The following is a 26,915-nucleotide window of genomic DNA, read 5'->3' on the forward strand; positions in this document are numbered from 1 at the left end:
CATATACATTGGCAGTTCAAGCTCTCAAAATCCAGACAGCTTCTTCAAAATGGGTTCTATAAAACATATCGCTATAGAAATATTCTGCACGCACAAAGCTGGCATCACTATGAAAAGAAACGATCTCAGGCACAAACTATGGAACGCTAAATATGTTGAGTGTTGAAATGTTTTTCCAAGGGTGTCTCTGGTTTCTCTGCGGCCGTAGGAGAGGTAGGTTGTTGTTCACTTTCTATAATGTCCTTTTTTTGGGATCTGATCTTCCTCTTTCCCAGACGGTTGGAAATGCTGGGAGCCCCAGACATGGTCAGAAGAGCTGTCCTTTAGCTGACGTCACTCTTAGAAATGATGTCTTGCCTGCATCCAGGTGTCCACCTGTCATGCAGGAACGCCAAGAGGACCCTACCAGCTGGCACCGTTGGCATCTTTATAGAGGCCCGTGGTGCCGACGCCACCATGCACTGTGTGATGAGTTTTATATAGCGCCAACCTGGCCGTGGAGCAACAATGCACTGCACAAGACGACACAATAACAAGAGTCCCATGATTACACAACAAGAGGACACTTGGAAGGGCGTAGAGAGGAGCAATGCAGAGGGCTACAGGCAGACGATACAAGTTAGAGAGGGAAGGCAGTCCCAGAATACAAGTTAGGGAGGGAAAGGCAGACCGAGGATACATGTTAGGGAGGGAAAGGCAGACTGAGAATACAAGTTAGGGAGGGAAAGGCAGACCGAGAATACAAGTTAGGGAGGGAACAGGGTATACAAGATAGGAAGGGTAAGGCAGACCGAGGATACAAGTTAGGGAGGGAAAGGCAGACCGAGGATACAAGTTAGGGAGGGAAAGGCAGACCGAGGATACAAGTTAGGGAGGGGAAAGGCAGACCGAGGATACGAGTTAGGGAGGGGAAAGGCAGACCAAGAATACAAGTTAGAGAGGGAAAGGCAGACCGAGGATACAAGTTAGAGAGGGAAAGGCAGACCGAGGATACAAGTTAGGGAGGGAAAGGCAGACAGAGAATACAAGTTACGAAGGGAAAGCTAGAACGAGGTTGTCAATTATGGAGGGAAAGGCAGACTGGAGATACAAGTCAGGAAGGGAAAAGCAGACCTAGATTACAAGTTAGGTAGGGAAAGAGAGGAGGAAGGAAGGAAGGAAGGAAGGAAGGAAGGAAGGAAGGAAGGAAGGAAGGAAGGAAGGAAGGAAGGAAGGAAGGAAGGAAGGAAGGAAGGAAGGAAGGAAGGAAGGAAGGAAGGAAGGAAGGAAGGAAGGAAGGAAGGAAGGAAGGAAGGAAGGAAGGAAGGAAGGAAGGAAGGGAGGGAGGGAGGGAGGGAGGGAGGGAGGGAGGGAGGGAGGGAGGGAGGGAGGGAGAAGGAAAGGCAAAATGAGGCTACATGTCAGGGAGAGGGAAGGGCCATCGGAGGAAGGAAGGAAGGAAGGAAGGAAGGAAGGAAGGAAGGAAGGAAGGAAGGAAGGAAGGAAGGAAGGAAGGAAGGAAGGAAGGAAGGAAGGAAGGAAGGAAGGAAGGAAGGAAGGAAGGAAGGAAGGAAGGAAGGAAGCAAGGAAGGAAGGGAGGGAGGGAGGGAGGGAGGGAGGGAGGGAGGGAGGGAGAGGGAAGGAGGGAGAAGGAAAGGCAGAATGAGGCTACATGTCAGGGAGAGGGAAGGGCAGAGGAAGGAAGGAAGGAAGGAAGGAAGGAAGGAAGGAAGGAAGGAAGGAAGGAAGGAAGGAAGGAAGGAAGGAAGGAAGGAAGGAAGGAAGGAAGGAAGGAAGGAAGGAAGGAGGGAGGGAGGGAGGGAAGGAAGGAAGGAAGGAAGGAAGGAAGGAAGGAAGGAAGGAAGGAAGGAAGGAAGGAAGGAAGGAAGGAAGGAAGGAAGGAAGGAAGGAAGGAAGGAAGGAAGGAAGGAAGGAAGGAAGGAAGGAAGGAAGGAAGGAAGGAAGGAAGGAAGGAAGGAAGGAAGGAAGGAAGGAAGGAAGGAAGGAAGGAAGGAAGGAAGGAAGGAAGGAAGGAAGGAAAGAAGGAAGGAGTTAGGTAGGAAAAGGCAGACCAAGGATTGAAGGAAGGAAAGAAGGGAGAGAGGCAGGGAGGGAGGGAGGGATGGGAGGAAGGAATGCATGCCAGGCCAAGACTACACGTTATGGAGGGAAAGGAAGACTCCTTTTTGAGGTAGCTGATGGTGGATTCGGAGCTATGCTCCTGCTGAAGTGGCAGAGTAGTAAGCCAGTAGTAATAGTAAGTAATAAAACTTAGTAAGCGCAAAACTTTGCAAGTGAAACTGATGTCAAGGTGCTCATAATATTATACAATGAAACGAACATAAAATGAAATTCAAGACATACAAATAATACCAAATATCAGAAGAAAAGCAATCCTAAAATAGCATAATGGGATAACAGGCCAATCAAGGCGCAGTTAAAAGCAGCTTCAGTGGATATACAATATGACTTAAGAAATAAAGAGATGCTGCTTCAGGATTTATTTAAATGCCTGAAACATGTCCAGAATCTGATATTTTGAGGAAGAATATTTCACAACCGACTTCCAAGAACTCAAAAGAATTAACCACCCATCCATGCTTTCTGAAATGTGTGATCCTTTAGTTTAGCTTCTTTGCAAGGGTGCAGGGAATGGCCAAGCCAGGACCACTCAAAGCAATCAGCTAAGGGATGGGGGGCCAGGGGGCGGGGAGGGGGGGGGTCGCTCTCCAGATACAAGACAAAACACAACCTTTGATTCGTTTGTCTGTCGTCAATCTGGAGCGATGTGGTCAAGTTTCTGGAATAGTAAAGTAGTGGGGCAGCCCAATTGTGTATGGACTGCAACTTGGTTATTAGTTTTTGGGTACATTCAAAGCCACCAGTCCTATTGGTTTAACAATTGTAGCACATAGCTAAGAAAGGTTGAGGGTGGGAGGCCCCTGTAGAAAGGGCTGGATTTTGCAAACGTTTTGAGAGTTCGAAGAGAGCAGGCAGTTGGAGGCAAGAGGACCGGAGAAGTGGTAGGAGGAGAGGCGATGATGGGGAGAAGAGACGGTGACTTGGGCCAAAGAGGAGGAGGTGAGAGACAGCAGGTGAAGGAGGAAGTGAGGATGGTTGGGAGAGGTGGCAAAGTACCAGGAAATGAATGTGTGGTTGGGACAAGTGGAGGAAGGGACAAGAGAACGAGAGAGGGAAAGGTATCAGGAGGAGGTGGTGAGATAAATGGAGGAGGCGCGAGACAAGGCGCGAGGCATGTATCAGCAAGAGGCAGTGCGACAAGAGGGGGAGGAGACGAGCGAAGAGAAGGTGGTGGGACCAAAGGAGGACGGTGTGGCATATTCAGAGGAAGGGGGTCAGACCAAAGTGAGAAACATTAGCAAGACATCAGAAGTTGGGAGGTGGAGGAAGAGTCCTCAGGACCAGGTGGTAGACACCTGGGTGAAACAGAAGTGTAGGCATATGTACCCCAGGTACGCGCCATGCCTGGTGGGCCGGCGTGGTGGATCGGAGAAGGTACGAGCATGTGGTGAGGCAACAAGGTGGTAACAAAATGTCAGAGTGCTTCTGTGGAACAAGATTGTGGTCGAATGCGCGATTAGAGTGGACATAGGGGGGTAGACCAATCACCTCCTCATCCGATTCAATATTATCACAAAACAGGACCCCACGACCGCACCTGCCACCATGATGAGCAATTCGAAGAAGCTCTTCTCTGAAAACTCCACTGCTAAATAAGCTAATCAACACGCAAACACCATTAGATCCCAACCCTGACCAGATCTCACTACATTATTACACCTGCCTTAAGTCAGCTATTGATGAAATACCCCCCTCAGATCTAAACGTCCAAAACAGAAGCGTAGCAATACTTGGTTCAATGATGACCTCATCGAACTTAGAAGGAAAAAAAAGTGCTAGAATACCTTTTTAGAAAAAACCCCACCAGCGAAATCCAAAAAAGAACTCCAATTAGTATCCAGCTCCTACAAGTTGGAAGTTTACTCCCAGAAAGCAAATTCCCTAAATTCACGTATCTCTAATGCCACCTTAAATAGCAAAGAGTTATTCACCATTATTAAAGAATTGGAAACACCTATCATCCCTCCCAGTACAGTTACAGCAAGTAAAGCATGGTGTACCACCATACAAGATGCACTAGCCACCAAAATAAACACCCTGCTAAACAAAATTAACTCGCAGAATAAAATACTAGGAACCACCTCAGAGCCAACCTCACTGCTATCAACAGATCACACAACCAACATACCAGAATCCCATTTCACCCCAGTGACTGCAGATCAAGTACTAAAATCTATAGCCTCAATCAAACCCAAAGGAGACCACTTTCCTGCCAAAGTAATTAAGGACTGCGCCCCTACCCTACTACCCATCATTACTAATTTTGTCAATGCCTCTTTTGACACTGACACCATACCAACCAACATCAAAGAAGCTTGGGTTACCCCTCTCCTTAAAAAACCCACCCTAGACCCCACCATGCCCACAAACTATAGACCCATAACCACCGTCCCCTTCCTACTCAAAATCATAGACAAAATTGCCTACACCCAAGTCCAATCCCACCTCGAAATTAATCAATTACTAGGGGAAAGACAATCAGGCTTCCGTACCGGACATAGTACCGAGACAGCATTGCTGGATTTGAAAAATAAGATGGACGTGTTCAGGGACTCAGGGAAACAATGCATCCTGTTACCGATTGACCTGTCCGTGGCATTCGATCTAGTAGACCACAATAAACTGTGCCTAACCCTAGCTAACAACTTCCACTTCTCCAAGGAAGCCACTGCCTGGATTAAATTATTCGAAAAAAGAAAAGGATTCAACCTAGGAATCCTCCCGTCCCCTGCACACTTTTGGGTGTTTGGATCTTTCAAAAAAAGTTTTTCTCTCCAAACTTGATGTGATCTTTTGATACCATTTGTGCCTCTTTATGTTGTAAATTTCATGTCGAAAGAATTGAACCACATTACTTGTGATATATAAAAAATGTTTTTGTATAATTTTTTCTTTTGACATTTCTTTTTATGAAGTATTACTCCTTAGACATTCTGTTGATATATAAAAATAACAGTATTGAACTTGATCCAAACACCCAAAAGTGTGCAGGGGACGGGAGGATTCCTAGGTTGAATCCTTTCCTTTTTTCGTTTTATGTGTCGGGGTTTTGTGCCATGACTCCAGTTCCTCCCCAGCACCTAAAATTATCTGAATACAACTTCAAACTACCTAACAATCTTTATTGAACCAGAGGTGTGCACCTATACTCAACCTTTCTCTGGATTAAATGATTCCTCTCAGATCGCACATCCAGAGTAGCTATAGGTGACGTAGCGGCAGATCCCATCTCTGTCCAGTTGGGAGTTCCCCAAGGGTCTTGCCTCTCCTCAATGCTCTATAATGCCTACACTAAACTACTCTTTGCAGCGCCCGATGCAATGGGAGTAATATACACACATTTTGCTGATGACACACAAATACTCATCCCACTATCAGGCAACCTTGATCAGGATACTATTTGTGTGAATAAAATCGACTCCATCATCCAGAACTGGATGGCAGTCAACAGCCTCTCTCTGAACGGAGAAAAAATAGAGATACTTATAGTAGGCGCACCCGTCCGACTAGCCAAACTCCACCCGCAATACACAGCTATAGTCATCGACGGCACCCCATTCCCATTTCCAACCAAGTAAAAACTTTAGGGGTCTATTTGGACTCTAGTCTTACTAAGTGCAAACACATCAGTGCTCTCGCCTCTTCCACAGCCTACACTGCCAAACTTATTACATTGAGCCTACCCTTCCTTACACAACAAAATTGTATGACACTCGCCACAGCTCTCATACGAGCCAAGATCGACTATTGTAACATACTCCTATTAGGTACCTAAAAAAGAAATATAAATGAAATGCAACTACTCCAGAACAAAGCTTTAAGAGCAGCACTATCCATAAAAAAATGATCACATTTCTGAACATAGGAGAGAGGCACACTGGCTACCCATCCAAGTCAGGATACTCCACAAGACTCTTACCCTTACAAACAAATGTGTTTCAGGGAACGCCCCTAGTTATTTTAACAAAAGCCTTAGCCGCAAAACCACAACCAGAACTCTCAGATCCAACGCAAACACACACCTACACAGCCCCCTCTTTAACAACTCAAGAACAGGCAACACCAGTTTTCCAGTAGCAGCCCCCAGAATTTGGAAATCACTCCCAGCTAATATCAGCAATGAGCCCTCCCTCAATAAATGTAAGAAACTTCTCAACACCTGGCTTTTTAACAAATACCAATGATACAACAGATATATAGCAAGATAACCGTTGATCTGTGCCCAGCATGGACATTCCTTGTAAAAACAAAAATGTATATAAGTACTGTATGTAACCTGAATGTATGAGTGCAAAATTACTCACTTTGTAACCAACAAGTTTGTTTGCCTATTGGCATCAGAGTGAACACCATTGTGTCGCCACTCTACCAAGCAACAAAGCCTCTTAATTAATAAGCTTACAGTCTGCCTAATTGCCATGAAACGAAGTTCTCTTTCTTGTGTAACTCGATTATGTCACCAGATCTACTAACTGTATTTCTCTGTATATGTAACATTGAATACTAAGTATACTTGTATATCTACGCCGTGATACATCATGTTCTAACTCAAAACAAGAAGCCAATATAAAAAGACATTCTTATTTTTTTGTCAATGCATCCAGAAAAAGATCATTAACGCCATTGCGTCAATTACTGCCTACCTTGTAGAACGAGTTATTAAATGGCCTATCTCAATAGGCTTGATTATATCATTTCCTTTAGAAAATGCAGCTCTCAACTTCCATTTTGAGTCAATTGGGCATTTGCCTCCACCTATCAGAATACCATGTTTCCCAAGGGGTCTGTAACCTGGTCCTGCCTTCACCTATGCTCATCCCTTTAGAACCCGCGGCCCCGAGTGATGTGGCGCGCCTCGCTTGCTAAGAAATGGTATTGCTGCCAGTATCATCAGCTAAAAGACCATTACGCTTGCACAGCTAACAAAGCTTAAATCATCTTTAACTGTGAAATTGTGCTTCTTAAGTAATATTTCTTGCTTCTTTCATTAGTAAGTTCCGGCAGGATTTTAATTTTAAACAGGTGACAGTTATTCTGTTTTGTTAACTGCATCTTCACACTTTCCGTGCCGAAAAGACCTATGATAATGAATATGTTTCTCAAGCTTTAAAAGTTCGGAAAGTAGGGCCCCTCCATGATCCTGTGGTGGGTCAAACTTTGGGACATTCTGGTGGCAGAGAAAGTCACCGCAACTAAGGCAGGCCTCCTACACCGATTCACGGACATTTGGACCCCTCCGCCCTTATGGAGTATGACCAAAAATTCGCAGCACAAATTTACAAGCCGCGGGAGGCCATCCTGGCCCTTTGCGAGGCCGGGGAACAGGGCAGGGACCCCAACGGCCGACTTGGAGCGGCCAAGAAGACATTTGACCGGGGAAGCGGGGTGAGGGGAGGGATGCCTGGGGATACAGGGGACTTTATTGGATAAGCTGATCGGTCATTTGATTGTCTCATAGTATGTATTAACGCATGCTCCGCCTTCTGTAGCTGTCTCCGCTGTGCAGCTGTTTAAAAAATAAATACGTTATAAAAAATAGAAAAAAAGTTAGAAAAGTCCCCAGCCTTCAGGTTTTTAACCCATCTATTGGTCACTTGTGGTGGACTTTCTCCTGGTAAGACAGTAGCTCAATTAACCACAGACAGGCATGTTGTGTCTTCTTACTCTCATATAGCTGTGGTTTGTGGAATCCCAGCTTCTTAAAGACTTCCTATCCCGCAGGAGCAACATCAGCGTTGGTGGCCTTCCAAAGGTCCATGCCCATCTTGATAAACTGCAAAGCGGCCACGTCGACCACGCCCCGTGCTCTTCTAAAACTGTGTTTCTTGCATTTAATCTTTAGGGAATAAAGCATTCATTGGCCTGGCAGTCCGTAAAAACCTTTTTACTTGATCCCTCCTCCCCGAAGTACATTTAGCTATACTAGTCCCGGGAGAATAGCTCAGGGGCAACGTGCTCGCCTTGGAAGGAAAACGACGCGGAGCACCACAGGTTTGATTCCTGGGTCCGCGCTTAGAAACCTCTGGGTATTAAGCGCATTATAAATAACCTATCATATCATATTTAATGCCAACAGGTAGAATTGGAGGATTGAAGACTTGGGAAAGTTGGCCTTCTCAGTGATTCCAAGACCCACAGCCCTTGCTCTTCCTGGTTAACAACAGCCACCCCCATTTTATTTTTTGGAGTATTTATTGATCATGAGCCTAGATTCAGATACCGCTGGAGCACTGCATGCTGCTGTGGGTCACATACATAAGCCTACCCCTCCCATATTTAAAAGCTGTATTTCCAACGTGCAAGTTTGTGAGGTATGGCGGTGGAACCCGTACTTTGGGACCAAGAGTGTATTGAGCATATTTTCATGTGACCTTTTCTGATCACGCGTGTAATGTCAGGCTTCCCTACAAGTTAGGAGGGAGAGCGCAAGCTATGGCTAATAGCCACAGAATAACCAGGAAAAAATGCATTCCCAATTCAACATGGAGCAATGGAGCACCTTTCTCATTGTTACAATGTCCATCTTCTAAAGATAGTTGTGTGTCGCTATCAGTAGGGTAGTCATTGTTTTCTAAATGAGAGGTAGTTTCAATATTGTTCTACCAGATGTGATGCTATTACACCCAATTACCACGGCCAACAGCAGCAACAGTACTAATGATAAACGTACATTGTTGCTTAATATAATGCTTAAACAATGTAGTATCATAGTGCTGTAAAAAATATATTATGCCCACCGCCCCCCAATGCATGGTAGTAATTTACTGGCCCTCAGAAAGATGAAACCTTGAGATGGTCCCACCTGTTGTGTGCATGTGACCTGGGGTTTACGTTTAGGATTTCTTAGGCAGCTGCATTAACCAACTGAGCAACCAGGTGACAAAACACAGTGGATTAATGCACCAACTGAGAAGACATGTGAGCTGTCTGCAGTCACAGATTTCATTCCCGTCCGGTCGAATGACTCAGCCTTTCATCTTGGCCAGGTTGATAAAATAAACCCATTACAGCTGGGTAAATGTTGAATAGTCACAACGGATGGTCTAGTTCCTGTCACGTATCCCTTTACTTTAGAGAACAGCATCCCATTTTCTCAGAATTCGAGTCGCCCCCATAATGATAACAACCTTGTTATTAATGTTTTTGCCTGCATTTATAAAGCATTGTTTATATAAGTATTTATTTCACATTTGCCTGGCGCCTATACTACACAGGGGTTTCCAGGCGCAACAAGACAAGGGGGGGCTGAGGGTGACATGGGACATCATAAGAATACAGCAACAAAGACAGCCCTTGAAGGTATTGTTAAGGGGCTGACTTTCTGCAGCAGTCACACCCATTGTGACATACTGTTTATATAGTGTTACATGTTGTATATATGGTGTATGTCAACGTATATATGTATGTGTACTTATATGTATATACGTATTGTTAAGTAGGATGTTAAGTAGGGAAAAGTAGAATGGGGGTTTTATAGAAAGGGAATGTTATGTAGATTTTAAAAATTAAGCAGGAGTAGGACGTTAACTATACATATAAAGAGACCTTAAGAAAAAAAGGAGGTAGAGGAGAGGTACTCTGGCATGAGGTAGCAGGATAGTGTGGCGGCCTGCTTTAGGCCACCTAACAAGATGGGACCACCCACAGAGGCCATCCTCTGGCCTCACACTCCATGTGGGTGGTACCTGAGGGTAATGAAGGGCTCTGTTGCGTCAGACTCACTCTAAGGGTCCCCGAGACCCTTCCAAGGAAGGGTGAGCTGACTTAGCAGGTCCCCATTTAGTTGGGCTCACATCAGGGGAATCCTAGGGAATTGGAAAGGGAAAAGTGTTTAAAGGTATAAACGTTTATCATAAATAAAGAGGGGTCCCCATGGGAATCGCTATGAAAGTTCACTCTGGTGTCTGTGTCTGTTAGTCATCAAAGAACTCAGGGTGTACCACATCTCCTGTTTTCAGTAATTTTATTTTAAGAGGTGCAGCGCCCCTCCCAACCCAGCGGGCTGGGGGAGGGTGGTATTCATGGGAACGGCCTCTGCTCCGGGGAAGGGGAGAGCACACCCTTGGATGGACCAGGGCCGGGAAAACAACTGCTACACTGGAGGCACTGCTGAGATGGGCTAGGCCCTTGAGGGACTGGCGGTAAATTCAGAGGGACGCCCCTAGCGTCACTGTGGGTCGCATTCCCGGGGACGGAAATTTCCCAAAGAGGAGAAGTAATGTAGTCTGTGGCCTCACAGGGCCTGGCAAGTAGGGGCTATGTGCTTGTCTACTGAGGGAACACCTAGAAATAAAGACACAGACATCAGGGTAAAAAAGTACTTTAATAAATGTGTTGGGTATGTTTTATTTATGTTTGTGTGATCAATGTGTTTGGCTTTGGATCAAACCATCGAGCCCACCATGTGGTTGAATGGAATATTAATAAAGAAAAGAAAGGAAAACAAAGGCATAGAACTCCCCTGCTCAAGAATGGGCTTGCCATGGGAGAAAAGAATCCTGAGAGGATTTAAATAAAGTGAGAGTTAGAAAAGGACAGTTAGAAAAGGACAGGAAGGAAGAGAGAAGCAAAAGACAGCAGAGAAGGAGAAAAAGACTTACCTGGGGAGCGCTGCCTTGAGCGGCCCCCACCAGCATCTGGGCATGGTGGGCATGTGTGGAGCCTCCTGAAGTGTGTGCCAAATGGCCTAGCTGATTATGCCAGGAGCCCCCTGAAGAGTGAGCCAAGGGGCCAAACTGCTTATGCCAGGGGCAGGTCACCTGCCATGGGGCCCTGGCGGATGTCAGCCAAAGGGGCCTGCCCAGAAGATTTCAAAAGGGCTGCAAGCACAGCTGTGATCATTCATGGCCCCCACTCCTAACTGGACTCCCCAGATGAATGGAAGAGGTCATGGAGAGTCGTGGTGATGGCGGGCGGACCCCCACTTGGGCAGGAGGTGACCTAGAAGACCATCAGAGCACAGGTGGCCTCATGTGGTGAACCGGGCCCCCCTGAAGAAGCAGGGCCAAACCCCCATCTATCATCAGGGGACAGAGGCCCAGCTAGCCCTTCTTCCAGCTTGGCAGCCAGCCCTCAGGGTACCAGGGTCACCAGAGACAGCCCTTGAAGGTACTGTTAACGGGCTGACTGACTGCAGCAGTCACCCCCATTGTAACATACTGTTTCTATAGTGTTACATGTTGTATATGTGGTGTATTTCAATGCATATATGTATGTGTACTTATATGTATATATTTTTTTAATGTATTTATTTGCATTGAAATTGAATTAACAATTTTTTAGCAAAATTTAAATTGGTCCATAACTGAGTTGAAACAAAGGGTAAAAAAATTGAACAAATATAACCATAAATATAACCATAAAAGGAAATAAAAAAATGTAACATATCATCTCCGGAAGTACTTTGATCAGAAATTTGACTACTGCCATTATGTACTTAAGTTTATGGCCTGTTATTAGAGCTTTCCACCATCCGTCGATATCAGAAAATTCAAAGTCAGAGAAGAGCGATCTTAAATGCTGGGCAAATTGTCACTATATGGTTCAAGGATTCGACTTTTGGCATGTCATTACAGTGCCGACAGTGTTTGATCGTTGATTGACCCAAATTGCACAGCTCTCGTTGGTCGGATGTAGGTTAAGACGAGTGCTCAAAAACAAGTTTTGCAGCTTTTTGCCAGGGAATTGATTTAAATATTCACGCAGTGAATTTGGTTTCCAACTTTCCAAAGGCAAGTGGGCTACAGAGTGACAAGTGCTTGCCTGCTCTTGTGTTAAGATCCAGTCATAGTCCTGTAGTTTTCTTTTGACCCATAATGGGTTAGACATTAATTGCTCAGTAGAGCTACCGGCAGCTTCCAAAAGGTTTATCATCGAAATACACCATCCAGTCAAGGGAGAGTTGCACTTAGACCACAGCTCTCTGTAAATCATCTCCAACATCGCGGGTCGTACAGGATTAGAACATTTCGCAAAGAGGGCAAGCTTATTCCAATCTACCATACACTTCAGAGAGGTTAGACCAAATGCTCTCCGGAGAATGGCGATCGGTGTTGATAGAGGAACCCCCGGCACTTTTTTCCAAAACATGCCTTCCAGACGACTCTAAAAGAAGTCTGGAATGTTAAACAAAGTTTCTGCCCCATAGATCACTGCAGGCACTAGATGGCTCTGTAGAATTTTACAACTGGTACGATGGAGAAGCAGCCAAACCTTCTATTCAGTGCTCGGGCTTGGCTGATAGATGTTTTCATTTTCTCTAAGAGATACATTGTCATCGAAGTTTCAGATTTAGAATTGCTCAACCAGACACCTGGATACTTAAAAGATGGTACCTGTTTGATCTTCTCTCCATATAAGAATAGGGGATGATGGTATTTTCTCTTGGTACAGATGCTAAACGTCATGGTCTTAGTTTTCCCCTTATTAATTTCAGGGTAGTTCTCAATGATGTACTGTTGTAAGGTGTCCAGTACCCTTTGAAGACCGACGGGAGTCTGGTCAATTAATACCACGTTGTCTGCCTCTGACCTTGGCGGGGAATGATCAAACAAGGTCAAAAACTTCAGGGATGACCTCCATAAAGAAGTTCAAAAGAGCTGGGGCCATCGGACACCCCTATTTAACTCCTCTAACAGTTGTGATTTCACTGGCTAAGAGTCCTGCTTTGTTTAATCTGACCATTAAATAATTGAGTTAAGGATTCTGTCTGGGCACTCTTTCTTTATTAACTTCGACCAACATTTAGATCTATTAATTTGGTCGAACGATTGGACTAGGTCCACAAAACCATGTATGTTTTAGGTTTGTTTTTCCCAGAATATCCTTTGAGAATTTGCAATAAAAGGATGTTCACCACAGTGCCCAGACCTTTGACAAATCCACCTTGTAAGTCGTAGCATCCAGTTTCCACACACCATGATTGAAAATGTTCGAGGATAATGGAGCTATAAAGTTTGCCTATGACGTCGACGAGACCAATAGGGCATCGTTTTTTGGGTTTTCTCAGTCACCTTTTTTATGAATAGGGACCAGAATTGCTCTCCTCCATGAACTGGGCAACTGATGACAGCTGGAAAATTGATTAAATAGGATGGCAATAAAGATGGCCCATTCTTCTGGGAATTCCTTGAGCATACAGTTGGACAGCCCATAAGGGCCGGGTGCTCTGGAACTTTTTAGCCCCCTGAATCGTCTTACAAGATCATGCTCAGAAATGGGGGATAGCCATAAACCAGGACATACGGAGTGGTCGATAGTTTTGTTGGAAACACCATTCAGTGAATAAAGAGTACTGACGTAATTTGTCCAGGTTACCTCGCTAATAGGGTTTGATTGATCTGAGTTAGAAACTGGCTCTTCAGGCTTTATTAATGACCAGAATTTCTCAGGATCCTTACCGGCCAATGTTCTTAACATGGACTCTGAGTCATTCTGGTACCGTTGATGTTTTGAGGCTGAAAGCCAGTTTTTGTACCTTGGTTTTGACACAAAGACTAAACGAAAGTCGCTTGCCAGACCAGATGTTGCTGCTTTACGCAACAGGTTTCTTGCCTCTTTTCTTCGGGCCACCACTTCTGAATCGAATGTGCGCTGATGATTTCAAGCAAACATACCCTTCTTGGGACAGTAGCGAAATTGTTCTAGGGGTGGTGAGTATTCAACCGAAGAGCCTGAGCATCTCAGATCAGCTGTTAAAGTTGTAATTCTTGCAGTGAGTAGTTTTAGACGAAGGCCACCGTTGCAGGTGATGAATGATGTTGAAATCTGGTCCCTAGATGTCAGAAGTGGTGACCGCCATCCTAACAGCAAAAGATGGTGGTCACTGTCTGTTGTTTATATAATCTGGAACTGCACAACCAAGTGGAGGAAATTATTGGAAACGTAGATGTTATCTGAAACAAAGGTAGATCCTCTTTGCTCCCACGTCGCTTGGGATGGATTATCGCTGTTGGAACTTCCGTTAAGCAGGTGTATTTCTCTGGAGGTCATAAGAAGAGACCATAAATTCCACTTAGTGCACTTTGGGTCGTCATGATTCCAAGCACCGCTTGGACTTTTGTTGGTAACTAAATCCGGGACTTTAAGGTCTCCGCAAATGATTACGTACGGAGACTGGTAGTTGATAAACACGTCATCCAAAACGCCAGAAATATGATCAATAAACGATGCTGTTGTAATCAGTGCCGGGTTCCAGTACACATTTATAATAATGATTTTACTGGAGTCTTCGGTCAGTTCAGATGTTACCTCCCATTTCCACCCAACAAGTGCTACTTGCATTAGGGCATTTGTTGATGTAGAGTGTAGGAGGGATAGGGGGCTGCCTCATTTCAACGCAGTCAGGAAACCCGCCAAAGGACGGCCCACATGCCCCTTCAAAGCCGGGTTTACTGATAATTCAAAGCCGTCCAAGACTGGCTTTTCCCTCAGCCAGGTCTCCTGCAGGCAAATCAGGTCAGACTCTCCCAAATTAATTCCGCTCGGTTTTGTCAAGTGGGCGAACCCCCTAGTGTTCCAAGAAGCAAGCTTTAATGTGCTTGATGCGGGTAGAAAGGTATTTGTTAGTAGGTCCTCTCGCTTTACTCCCTGGGGCAGACTAGTGGATTGCTAACAGTTGTTATTGTTCGATAAAGCTCCAGCAAGCCATGTCCAATCAGCTAGGGCCAGGCTAGGGTTTTAGAAATCGCCCTCCGCACTATGCAGCCTACTTGGCGAGTTGATGACTCCTGCTGAAAAGTGACGTTTATCTTGAATTTAGGTCCTGATGGGGCCCTGCGCACACCTAAGGGGTCTTCAAAGTTATTTGATGATGGCAGGCACAGTGGTTTGTTCTCTGATGATGGGCCCCATCCTTCCCAGAAATCTTCGTCACTGGTGTAGGTTTTGGGCGAATTGATGGTAGCTCGTCCGACTGGGCCACCACCGTCCGATCAAATGCCACAAGTAGTAGACTCTCAGATTCTTCGTGCAGCATGTTCGTCACTACGGGGGACATAATATTCAAATACATGGTGTCTAATCATCTTTCATCACAAAATGCAATCAACGAGAAGTCTGAGGCACGCAGCTGTTTTAAATTTGGGATGCAGATAAGGAGGTCTAGGACTGAGTGACAGTAGAGGATAATTGGTTCATGACAGTCCAGAACTCTCTCTAGTCTCAAAGTACGGGTATGGAAGATTTTAAAACCAGGTCTTTCCGTAACCCGACTTTTGCAATGTCCTCCAAGCTCATTCAGTTTTGGATCTTCCCACCTTCTTTGGTACCCTTCACAAAAGTCTGCCCCAATTGCTGATCTATATTCACCGGTTTTAGAAGGAGGAGTCACATAATTATGAGGCATTGATCCCAGTCCTGATGTTCCTGGGGCCGGACGGAGCTGCTGTGGTGGACCCAGTTACCCAACCTTCTGAAGGGATTCCCTCTGAAGCAAGTGTGTCCGATCACTGTCACCATGAATGCAAGCCGGATGAGATGGGGAGCTGTGCTGAAATTCTCATTCATCCAACTGAAGAGAATGTGGCTGAAGAGCTTTAGGGTATGTGCACCACTCCAATAGGGGACATTGGTTTAACTACAGACAGCACTATCATATATCAACAGACAGGAGGGCTTACACTCAAATCTGCGGCCGCTATCGTGGCGGTTCCATTAAGGCCCTGCAGAGGTTGGTTCCCTGTCCTCCTGGACTTGCAAGTAGCCCAAGCGTTTCTAGTACCTAGGCATACAGATTCCTTTGCCATTCCCAAGGCGAAGTAGGTCGAACGAAGCTCCTTTGGAGGGCCCGGAAGTTTAAAGGGAAAGGCTGCAGCTCGGAGATCTTTCGGGAGAAGTAGCCTGTTTCATTCAAAATGACAAAAAGACAGTGGTTACATTTTGAGACTTGGTGTAGAGAAAGAGGGATGTCCACAACACTGGCATACTTCCATTGTTGCAGAACGTTTTTTCTTTGGTTTTGGCAGTCAAACCCTATGAGTTCACCAGACCAGAAATTGATTAGTAAGCTGTTTTAGGTCTACCCCTCAATGCCCCGGGGGACATCCGCTAGTTCCCAAAGCCTTGCAAGCAGCTGCCTTTGAAGCCCCGGAGGAGATTTCCTTGAAAGCTTTTAACCTCGAAGACATTTCTTTTGGTGGCCCTTACTTCAGTGAGAAGATTGTGGCAATCTTTGCCTTATCTTGTCAGGCTCTGTATTTATTTATTTATTTATTATCACATTTGTATTGCACACCTAACCCACAGGCATCTGGGCGCATGATCTTATGAATATGGTTACAGATTCTGCAAGCTTAAGAGATTGGTTACATGTTCAGTAAGCTTAAGGATTTGGTTACACGTTATGCAGATCACAAATAATACATGCTTAAGGATTTGATTATAGGATATGCGCAGGATATTACAGGATATGTTGTCCACAATGATGCTCTACCTCCCAGAATCCTTCCATCCTTCCTTCTAAAAGTTGTTCTAAATTCAATTGGTTTCAGAAAATTGTCCGCGAGTCCTTTTATCTGAACCCTTCCTCACCAGCAGAATTGACGTGGAATAAATCGGATGGCGTAGGGCACTTGTTTGAGGGGACCTATCTGGGATGGAAAGCCACTGTCCTCATGGATAGCTGTTTGCTGAAGGACACCATCACCTTGGCGTATGAATCCTCTGACTCAGCCGACCAATAGGGGTGTAGAGAAGATCAAGAACACTAAAGACTGCCTCTTGTGCAGAGGCGCAAGGCACATCTATTTGGGACATCTGTAAGGCTGCTATTTCATCAGATCAAAATGGAATTGTACGATCGGACTGAAAAAAAAAGGTCTGACCGTACTAAAAGTCCGGAAAATGCTAGCACCAAAGGTTCGAACACCAAAGGTTCAAACCTTTGGTGGTAGCATTGTAGGTAAGTATAAAGAAAAAGAGTGCAGGGGCTGCGGTGGTGTCCCCCGCAACACTCTGCTCACTATACTGTGTGGTATAGTGAGCGGGGATTGCGGGGGACACCCCTGCAGCTCCCAAAAAAAAGAAACAAAAAAAAGGACCTTTCGGCGCATGTTCCTGATCAAGGAAGTGAAAGGGAACCGGCGCCGCAGGGACTCAGCATGTAAAAAAGGTAAGTAGGGTTTGTTTATGTTGGGGGTGTATGTATGTAGGGGTTTTTAATGCGTGTTCGCATTGGGAAATGTGCGAACCTTTTGTGGTTCGCACATTTCTCATGCAAACTTTTCCATCGCAGACTTTTTATGCAACGGAAAAATCACGCAGATCCGACCAAAACACCTATATCAGACACTATAGACAGTATAGACCTAACTTGCACATGCAGGAAGCAGGTGCATTTGTGTCAAGGGTGTTGAGTGCTGAATTTGACTAACCCTGTACAACTTGAAAGTGTGTATTTTATTAACACAGGTGTAGGCTAGTGTACATAGTATCGATTGTTCTGGTATATCATTTTCTAGCCTCATTCACATCCCAAGTTGGTATACCTCACAAGTAAGTACTGGGGTGAGGAAGAGGGACGTAGAGATACTCGTCATTACTGTTCTGCCTTGACACAGTCCTTCAGTCCCGGCTCCCCCGACTATTGGAATGCTAATAAGTATATCAGTGGACTTCACTACCTGCTCATCACAAAAAGTTGTGAATACATTGTGTGAAAAGAATAGGCCTACATGATCAGTAATAGTCGGAAGAAGATGTCTAACATACGCTGGAGAAGGAGGTGGGATCAACGGGGAGAATTCAGGGAGAGCGAAGAAGGGTCTCTGAAGGAGAAGGAGAAGTAAGGTGATCTCACAAGTAAGTACTGGGATGAGGAAGAGCAGGACCAGGATGAATACAAATTACTGGTAAATGATTTCCACATTACAGTGATGCCCAGTGCCCTCTTCACTCAATGTGTTTGATATGGCAAGGATAGGCAGATCTCTGGCACTAATACACTAAATACTGTGGCAGTGAGCATTTTCACTGGGGCACTGGTAGGGGGGGGGGGCAATCTTATCTGGTGCTGATGCTTGCAATGTTTAATTAGTTTCGTACAGAAAAGCGAGGGGTGCTGATAGGTTCTATGTGATTATAACGAATATAAAAACAGAGAGGTATTTTATAACGAAACCTTTACAACAACAAAAATACACAACGCGTAATATTTTTTTGTTATGGGGTCCCCAGCAAGCCCCCTGTTTCCCTATGTGTGTATCCCCGCCCCAAGCTCCTCCCCACCCATTTTAGACCCTTACCCCAGCCCCATATATATATTTAATACAAATTCAGTCTTTTTTCCTTGTAAAAGTTTTCGTTATTAAATACCTCTCTGTTTTGTATTCGATATAATCACCGGATACCTGTCTGATCCCAACTATGTACACATTATCACACGTCTTGTTGCTTTGGACTAAATGTTTGACCCAAGTGCTTGCGTTAAAATCACACAATGTTTCTTTCGCCTTTTGGTTAATTGAAGGTCTTTGGGTCCAGGGAAGGGTGACATAGTGGCGTGTGCTGGGCTAAGAAAAAACTGGAACATTCTGGCCTGGATTCACCCCTCCAGGCTGCTTATTATTGAACAGCCTGGCCGCCTGCCAAGGCAGCACGCCTGAGTAAAATGCAAAGCGCCTTCATTCATGTATTTAGACATTTCTAAAGTGCATCCGCCGCCAAGAAATGGTATCCAAGCGACATGCAAGCAGAGCACAATACTCCGTGCATTAATAATGACATAGTTAGTGTCATTTTCGCATATTTTTCATAGGCAAGAGGAAGGCAAATCAATGAACCTGCGATATATCTCAGTGGATTAATGCGCCTGCGACAGGAAATCTGTATAACCTGTGCATCTGTCCATTTTGCACCAATAACATTGTACATGCCCATTCTTTGTCCCCCAAGTAATGTGCAGAATGAGACTTGTCTTCTTTTTTTGGCATAAAAAGGCCACAGATTTATTTTCCCAACATCATAAAAAACACTGTACACATTAGTGAAAATAGTTCTGAAGATGCGGCGACTGCTCCGTGTCCAACAACCTGCTTCCCCCTTTCTTTCCACAAAGTCCTCCGTAGGCACAGCTCTCCCAACCCTTCGTGTCTGTGTCTCGCCTGCCCTTGCAGGTGTTCTTGGGTGGGGAGAGCGCCGTTTCTTTGGGGGAAGCTGAGCCCTTATTGTTACCACCAGATGCCGCTGTCGCTTAGGCTCCCAAGAGGCGCTGGTCCAAAAAGAGCAAAGACCCTTCCGGCTTTCTCCTGGCTCATTCGGAGTCTGTCTCTTGTGCTTGGTCGCCCAAACACCGCCACGCCACAGGTGGGTTACCGTCCACCGTGGCTCCCCCTTTCCTCATTTTTCCTTCCTAAGAGTTTTGTGCTGACCTCCAACCACGGAGCTCCAACCCCTTTGCTGTCATCTCCAGGAGCTTAGTGGCCTTTGTGCCCCATTTATTTGTAAACTTTTCTGTGCCCCATGCTTGCCAGAGCTCTCACTCTTTTATAAATTCAACCAGGGGCTTCACTTTGACCACGTTGTGCCTGTTCTGGGGAACCTTCCGCCCCTACCCCATTTCAGCCCATGGCCGCACTGTGAAACACCTACCCAGGAGCTTAGTGCACTTTGTGCCCTAATTTTATGTAAAATTTCCCATGCCCCATGCTGGCCAATGCACTCGCTCTTTTGTCTATTCAACCAGGGGCATCACTTTTGACCACGATGTGCCTGTTCTGGGGACACCTTTCAGCCCATGCCCGCTCTGTGAAACACCTCTCCAAGAGCTTAATGCACTTTGTGCCCAATTTATGTAAAATTTCCCATGCCCCATGCTGGCCAATGCACTTGCTATTTTGTCTATTCAACCCGGGGCTTCGCTTTTGACCACGTTGTGCCTGTTCTGGGAGACCTTCAGCCCCTACCACATTTCCGTCCCTGAACTCAACCCACCGGCTCCTAGTTTACCCCCTCTGAGAGGTCACTTTTTTCAGCATACTCCAACCACAGAAATTCTTCTACCCCTTTATCAGGTTAGCGCTCCCCCACTACCTTAACCTTGCTCTGCCTGCCCTTGCAGGAGTTACCAGCTGGGAGAGTGCTGTTCTCGACGGGTGAAGCTGGGTTCTAAGTCCTTTGTTAGAATTTCACCTCTGCATTCTTTCCCCCTTGTCTAAGCCCATCTTCCATTTGTCTTGTCATGTACGCACAACCTCCCAGCTTTCCAAAGAGAGGCCCCCCTTTCCATTATACTTCCCATGTAAGGCCCATCTCCCCACCCTAATCTTCTGTGGGGTAGATGAATACCCTAGGTATATGCTGTGCTGGGTTACTTATAACCTGCTTAATGCCCAGAAGTTTCTCCGAGCAGGCCCGGTGCTTGAACCTGAGCTGCTTCGTGCCATTTTGCTCTCCAAACGCTATATAATAATTCAGCAAACCCTCCTGCTTCTGAGCGCTGATTATTATTACTGAAAGGATGAGTTTGGCCCTGTCAGGATCCAAACCTGTGTCAGCAGGTTCTGCACAGATGTCAAAGCGAACGCTCACTGTTAAGCAGTTCTACCTAGTAGCCGGCATCCCGCGAAAGCCCGTGACCCAGCACTGCCGCTGTAATCCGGAAAGCTCTTTCTCCCGGGCATCGGCAGCCCTGCCCTCATTCACCAGCCAATCCCGGGCAACTTGCTCCATAATTCTAAGGAACTCCCTCGGCAAGAACCATCCTGCACCAATGTAACTGCTGGTCACTCATATTCAGCGTATGCCCCCATAATGTTGACTCAGGGCACTGACCCGTTGCCCAATTGCTTCTCCGACCTGTGAAACCTTCCCCTTCACCTAAGGATGCCCCTGTGACCAGCCTCATCATCCTCCGTGGATTGCCTGCCCTTGCTGGAGTATTAACAGCCTGGTGGGGTGCCATTCTTGACCCAGAGCTGCTGTGCCAACCTCTTACCCTTAACACAGACCCCTTTCCTCTCTTCTATACATTATGTAAGCCATAGCTTCCCGGCCATAGTAGCGTCTTAACACCATCCAAACTACTACCAACCAGACGTCCCTCAGACCATGCTACTTTTATATCATCCCCAAGGGATTGAACGGCTGAGATGGCCTTGCCGAACCTTTCCCACCTTAGAACCCCAGGTCCAACGATCATATCATATCATATCATACTGATGTCCCCCATGCATCGCCTAACCCATTATATTTAGAGAATGATGCCTTTCCCCAATTTACCTGGCAATGCTGGACACATGGTCCCCCAGTCATAATATTCACCGTGCCGCTAACCCCTGTGACATCATCAGATACCCACCTTGCAGACCACTTTTCCCAGCGCATCGTGAGCTTCTGCGCCTTTCTAGCTCTGTCTTTCCTGCTAAGCTGCTCCAGACCAAGCCCCAATCAATTTCTAAACGTATCCTCCCTCTCATTTGCCCCCATGCACTATGTTAATACGCCTGGCGCCCCTGGAGTTTGTAACCGATTTGCCCCAGTGCCCAATCTCTAACAAGTTGAGCCGTGTATTCATAGCCTTCCTGTTCCCTTCTGCAGCTCACTGGGTAGCCCGGGCCCTCTCCCCTGCTTCGGTGCCATTACAACTACCAGACCTTGTAGTGATGCGGTACCCCACTATGTCTCAAACCTGTCCGACCTGCCTCGTGGGGGATCCCCTCTTGCGCATCCGCCTCAACAGATCAGTAACTGACCTGGGCACCTCATGAACCTTCACCCCCCCGGCCAAATCAGATATACCTAAGGGGGGGGGTCCCTGAAAGCCGACGCACCACCCTCATTAAATAAATACCCTTTTATATGAAATGGTGAGTTATTTACGACATGCTTAATACCCTGAAGTTTCTCTGAGCGGACCCGATGCTCGATCCTGGTCTGCTTCGTGTCGTCTTGCTCACCAAGCGAGATATCATTAAGCACTTATATAGTGCTACGAACCCTCAGGTATCTGAGCGCTGCTTATTATTACTGAACGGCTGAGTTTGCCCCTGCCGGGATCCGGACCTGTATCAAATGGTTCTACACAGATGTCAAAGCTAGTGCTCACTCCTGTTATGCAGTTGTACATAGGTACCGGCATCCCACGAAAGCACCCGACCCTACACCGCAATTGTAATGCAGAAAGCTTATCGCCCCAGACATCGCAAGCCCTGCCATCGTTCACCACCTTCATTTTGAGGAACTTGCACTGTCGTGAATTAGGCGATTAAGAACGGTAGCTTGAGAGAGCGCTTTCCCGCTAACCCCCTGACCTGCATACTGGCAGGAGTGTGTATGGGATAAGAGTTTGTAGTGCACCCCGCCAGTGTCACACGAGCCCCGGGGGGAGTCCAGCACACGTTCATGACTCCTGCCTTCCCGAGGGTTAAACTGGGAGGAAATATAAAGGCTCCCATGGCCTCACTCAGATTTGCGATGAAGGAAGCTGAGGACCGTACGTGCCCATATGCAAGCACGCCCCCAAAAGCATAAAGGTGCAAAATGGATGCACAGCAATAAATCCGCCAGTTACATCTCCCTTTAAATCCACAGTAGCCTGCTCTCTGATGGCTGTACCACACCTGGCCAACTTTCTTTCCCCCACACCCAGTAGTGCTGGAGGCTGCCTTCCAACTTCTCTCCCCTGCCTTACCTTAACCACAATTTGCGTCACGTTATATGAAAAACTCCCCCTTCATTAATATTCACGGGTTCACAAGAGAGAAACGACTAGCCCTTGGCAAACCTGGGCAACTCGCTTTCCCCCCACACCAAGTAGTGCATGAGGCTGCCCTCCAATTCCTCTCCCCAGCTTCACCTTGGCCGCAATTCATATCACATTATCTCAACAACTCACCCTTTGTCACTATTCAAAAACTGGTGCCCAACAGTAAAACAACACTCCCCATTTGGTAGAACTTCCTTCCGTATGGACTTTGCCACTGATGCCCAAACTGCTTTGGTTTTAGTCTGACTGTGTGCTGCATAGCTAGTCCGACACCGCATTCTGTGTGCTGCATGACTGCATCACCCCAAGTTGCCTTTATCCAAAGCGGCTATTTCACCTGTTCTTACTCTAGTGTAGTTTACCCGGACGCAGGGCTGCTTGATTATTCCTACCATGATGAATTCAATCCGCCAATACTCATATCCCCTTAAAGTTCCAACCATTTATTTATGCTCGTGTTGCACCCCCATCTACCAGTTAATGACAATAAATCCACTGTCATTGTCAGTCCGATGGCTGGATCAGCTTTGCCCACTGCATTATGGTATTTGAAGTCCGTGGGATGGGGTGGGACATGGGACTAACCTTATAACTTCCCCTCCCGTAATTCTGCTAGTGTCTGCCTACTATCCCCGTGCCTGCATCTCCCCAGCCAATTCCCACAGGCATCTCCGTCATGCATTTCTGGCACGCACACATCCTGCCTGCTATCCACATCGTGCATTAATGAAGAGCAGCCCGCCAAGCTGAAGTTTCCAATAAAATCACCATCCAATGCAGTTCAAAACCAAGCATATCCGGCGCAAGCAGTGCCACATTAATCTTCCTTATGTGGGCCAGAGGAGTAAGGTACCTTGTATACCAGTCAGACCCAGGTCAGGACAGAGCATTGCCTTGCACGATGGAAAGCCGCATCAGGGGAGACTACGCAAGCCGAGCGCCTCAATTCAGGATAGAGACGCAAACTAACCAACCCTACTAACAATTTCCCTTTCTGCATAAACTTCTCAAACTCCAAACCAAACACAACCAAAACCTACAGCACAACAAACCGCACAAACTTCACTACATTGCAACAACAAAACAAAAAAACACACATAGCCTTGCACAACAGTACACGACGACTACCGGCCGCAAACACCCCAGGCTCAGCCAACGGAGCCACCGGGCTGAGGCCGCCAACAGCACATCCCTGCTCTCTTGCACTTTTATTGTTCCTCCCACTAACTCAACCTCCCCTCCTCTTTCAGAGCTGGCAGAGCACCAGGGGACCACTCCGGTGGTGATAGTGCGCGGTACAAATGTCCTTTAACAATAACATTAGCATGTGCAATATGGCTCACCAAATACCATATTCTGCGCAAAGTCACACCAGTTTGCATCCCCCGGGTTAAAGCAGCCCACAGAAAAACATGCGCACTCCCTTCTGGCCCGCCGGTCACTAATAAAGAAATACCACCGACAGGGCGCATATTAAATTTGCAAAACGCACATTAACATTTATTATGGCAAAACAACCTTCCCAGCTTCAGGCCTGCCCCGCGTTGACTGTCCTTCCACGTGCATTTACCCCAAACGTTAGACCACTATTAAACTACCAAGCGGAGGCCTCCTCCCAATGCAAGGATTCGCGGGAGCCAGGGTCCATACTGTCACCCGTACCTTCGTTCCTCTTTAAATCTGTCATCCGACATTCGGCAAACCCAACAATACGCATAGTGTTAATTCCCCTCATTGTGCTAGTACCAATAAAAACACTACTCTGGCACACATGCTTCCCGATCGATAATCCTCCTTGAGGAGGAACCCCTGCTAACACTTGTGTGCCATCCGTCCCAACCAAAACAACCCCGTTGCCCGGCGCAATCTAAAATCCAGTGCTGTTGGTGGAAGTTACTTGATCCCGATAAACCGCTTCCTTTCTTCAAAAACACCAACTTACCTAACAGTGGGCAACCGCTACAGTCAATAATTCATATAAACCTACGCCATATTTTCATGGGCCGTGGCGCTTTTGCCCAAAATGCTGATGCTGCCCCGCAGGCACAGTAACGTGCTGAGCTATCGCACCTGCCGATTGGTATTTCTAGCTTTAAGACAAAGCAGCAACGCTGTTGACTTGCTTGAAAGCACAGCAAATAATGTGCACCCCTTTCACCCCCGTTCCAACACATCTGGGAAACACATGTAAATTACCCCTGTTGCCGAAGAACATTGGCCACATGATTTCCAACATTGCTGGGGCGGGTAGGTGCACACAGCAGATAACAGACATGTGCCTGACCTGCTGCCAGCCTAGGGGGCCTTGGCCCGCTTCATGCTTGCAATCACACCTAGCCGGTGTTGCACCTTACGCTCCATTCAATGCTTGAGCCCACCTCTGCAGCGCAACCGGATTATATTGTCCTGCATTGACCGCCAGCGTGAGCACCGCCTGAGACCCTGGACCCCCGAATTTAAACACGGCCCAGCGCACCCCTGTGACACCACTCACACGCCCCACCAACGCCAGATTAGATACTTTCCCTCTAGCCATACCTTCTCTCTCTCTCCCTTTCCGCGACCCGACGCACCTTCCACATGGGACGCAAACCCCCTACGAAACGCCACGAGAACTGGAAACTCCTCGCCTGGCCATAGTGAGCACGACCTCAACTGGAACCTGGCACTTCCGCGCCTGGGCTCAGCAACCCGACTCATGAGCAGGAAACTCTTCTGTGACGAGGGCCCAGTCGGGCATCCTTCAGCTGCAAACGAAAACGAAATCCTTCCTTTGTCTCCCGGCGGGCGTCCTTTGGCAGGGGCTGGAAACTGATTGCAGCAGGACGGCCGCCCGTTATATGGGGCATACCCCGCCCCTTTCCTTTGTTCGCCCTTCGCAGGCTTTTGCCTGAATTGCCGCGCTTTGGCAGGCACCCTCCCCCTTACCCAGGGGGGGGGCTAGGACCCCACACAGGTTATTTGGGTGCCTCCTCCATTTCCTTCGTCCTTCCGTCGTCACAGTTTTAATCATCCGGCAAATTACGCATTTCAGTCCCGATGGTTCCTGTAGCTGCCTTTCATGACAGTTTTCTCACAGAACTCGAGTAATGTTGGTTGCTTGTACGGGTCTTGCACCTCCGAGATGCAGCTTCAAAGCGCTTGAGAGTAAAGGAAGAGGGAAGAGTGAGGTAGCCTAGGACAAAGAAAGGAGATAGCAAGTGGACCCAGGTAGTTAAAACATGCAGAGACAAACAGTATGCTTCTGCGTATCTGGGCCAATTTTAATGATTTCCTGGTACGAGTACGGACCGGAAATCCGCTCCAGGTGTTTCCGGAACGCATCTGAATCACATTTTGGTGCTTATGCAAAGGGCCAGCAGAGTCCATAGGGATCCATTGTAATGGTGGGCGCAATTACCTAACTCCGTGCTGCATTCATATGGTAATTCTAGTACATGTTCTCCACCTGGGGCATGTAAGGGCTTGAAAGCCCATGGATGGCATGGACTCCCGTACCATTAAACCTCCCAGGCGGAAACACAGCAAAATCTGGTGGTGAAAATCTGCCAGATTTAAAATCAGAGCTCTCAAGGTTCCCATGGCCAAGTGTCAAAAGGAATTCCTGTCCTGTTTTGTTGCCCTTTCGATGCTGGGACCTGTCGTTTTTTTCTTTCCCATTTGAAATTTAGGAAAACCTCAAGTCCCAGAATTGCAAGCAAAAACAGACGTCATGGCCTTCTCATGGGAAACTTGAGATCCCTGCAAAAGGCTCATAAATATGAGTCTGTTTATGTTTTGTTCCAATGGGTGCTTGGACAGAGGTTAAACTGACCAGGAGCTACTTTAAAGTAATAAGAGAAGCGGTTGTGGGGAGGGAATGGGGAAGCAGGAGATGTAAGAAGGGGTGGGCAGTCATAATTTAGAAAAAAAAATGTCGACAGACAAAAATGTCGACAAAAAAATGTCGAAAAAAAATGTCGACTTTCGTTTTTTTTAATTATATATTTATTTTAGGGGTTCGGGAGTTAAAAAAAAGGGAAAAATTAAAAAAACATTTTAAAAAAGGGGGGCTAGGGGGAACCCCCCATTTCGAAAAAAAATGTATTGAAAA

At 46.6% G+C, this 26,915-nt stretch overlaps 1 protein-coding gene across 1 annotated transcript in view; it reads left to right on the forward strand.

Annotated features, from left to right (window-relative positions):
• Window positions 1–26,915, forward strand: part of KCNH4 (potassium voltage-gated channel subfamily H member 4) — a 976,843-nt gene that overhangs the window by 754,405 nt on the left and 195,523 nt on the right. The window lies entirely within an intron of this gene.

Source organism: Ambystoma mexicanum, chromosome 13 (genome assembly GCF_040938575.1).
Source record: "Ambystoma mexicanum isolate Mex_15411 chromosome 13, UKY_AmexF1_1, whole genome shotgun sequence".
In the NCBI taxonomy this organism is placed as follows: domain Eukaryota; kingdom Metazoa; phylum Chordata; class Amphibia; order Caudata; family Ambystomatidae; genus Ambystoma; species Ambystoma mexicanum.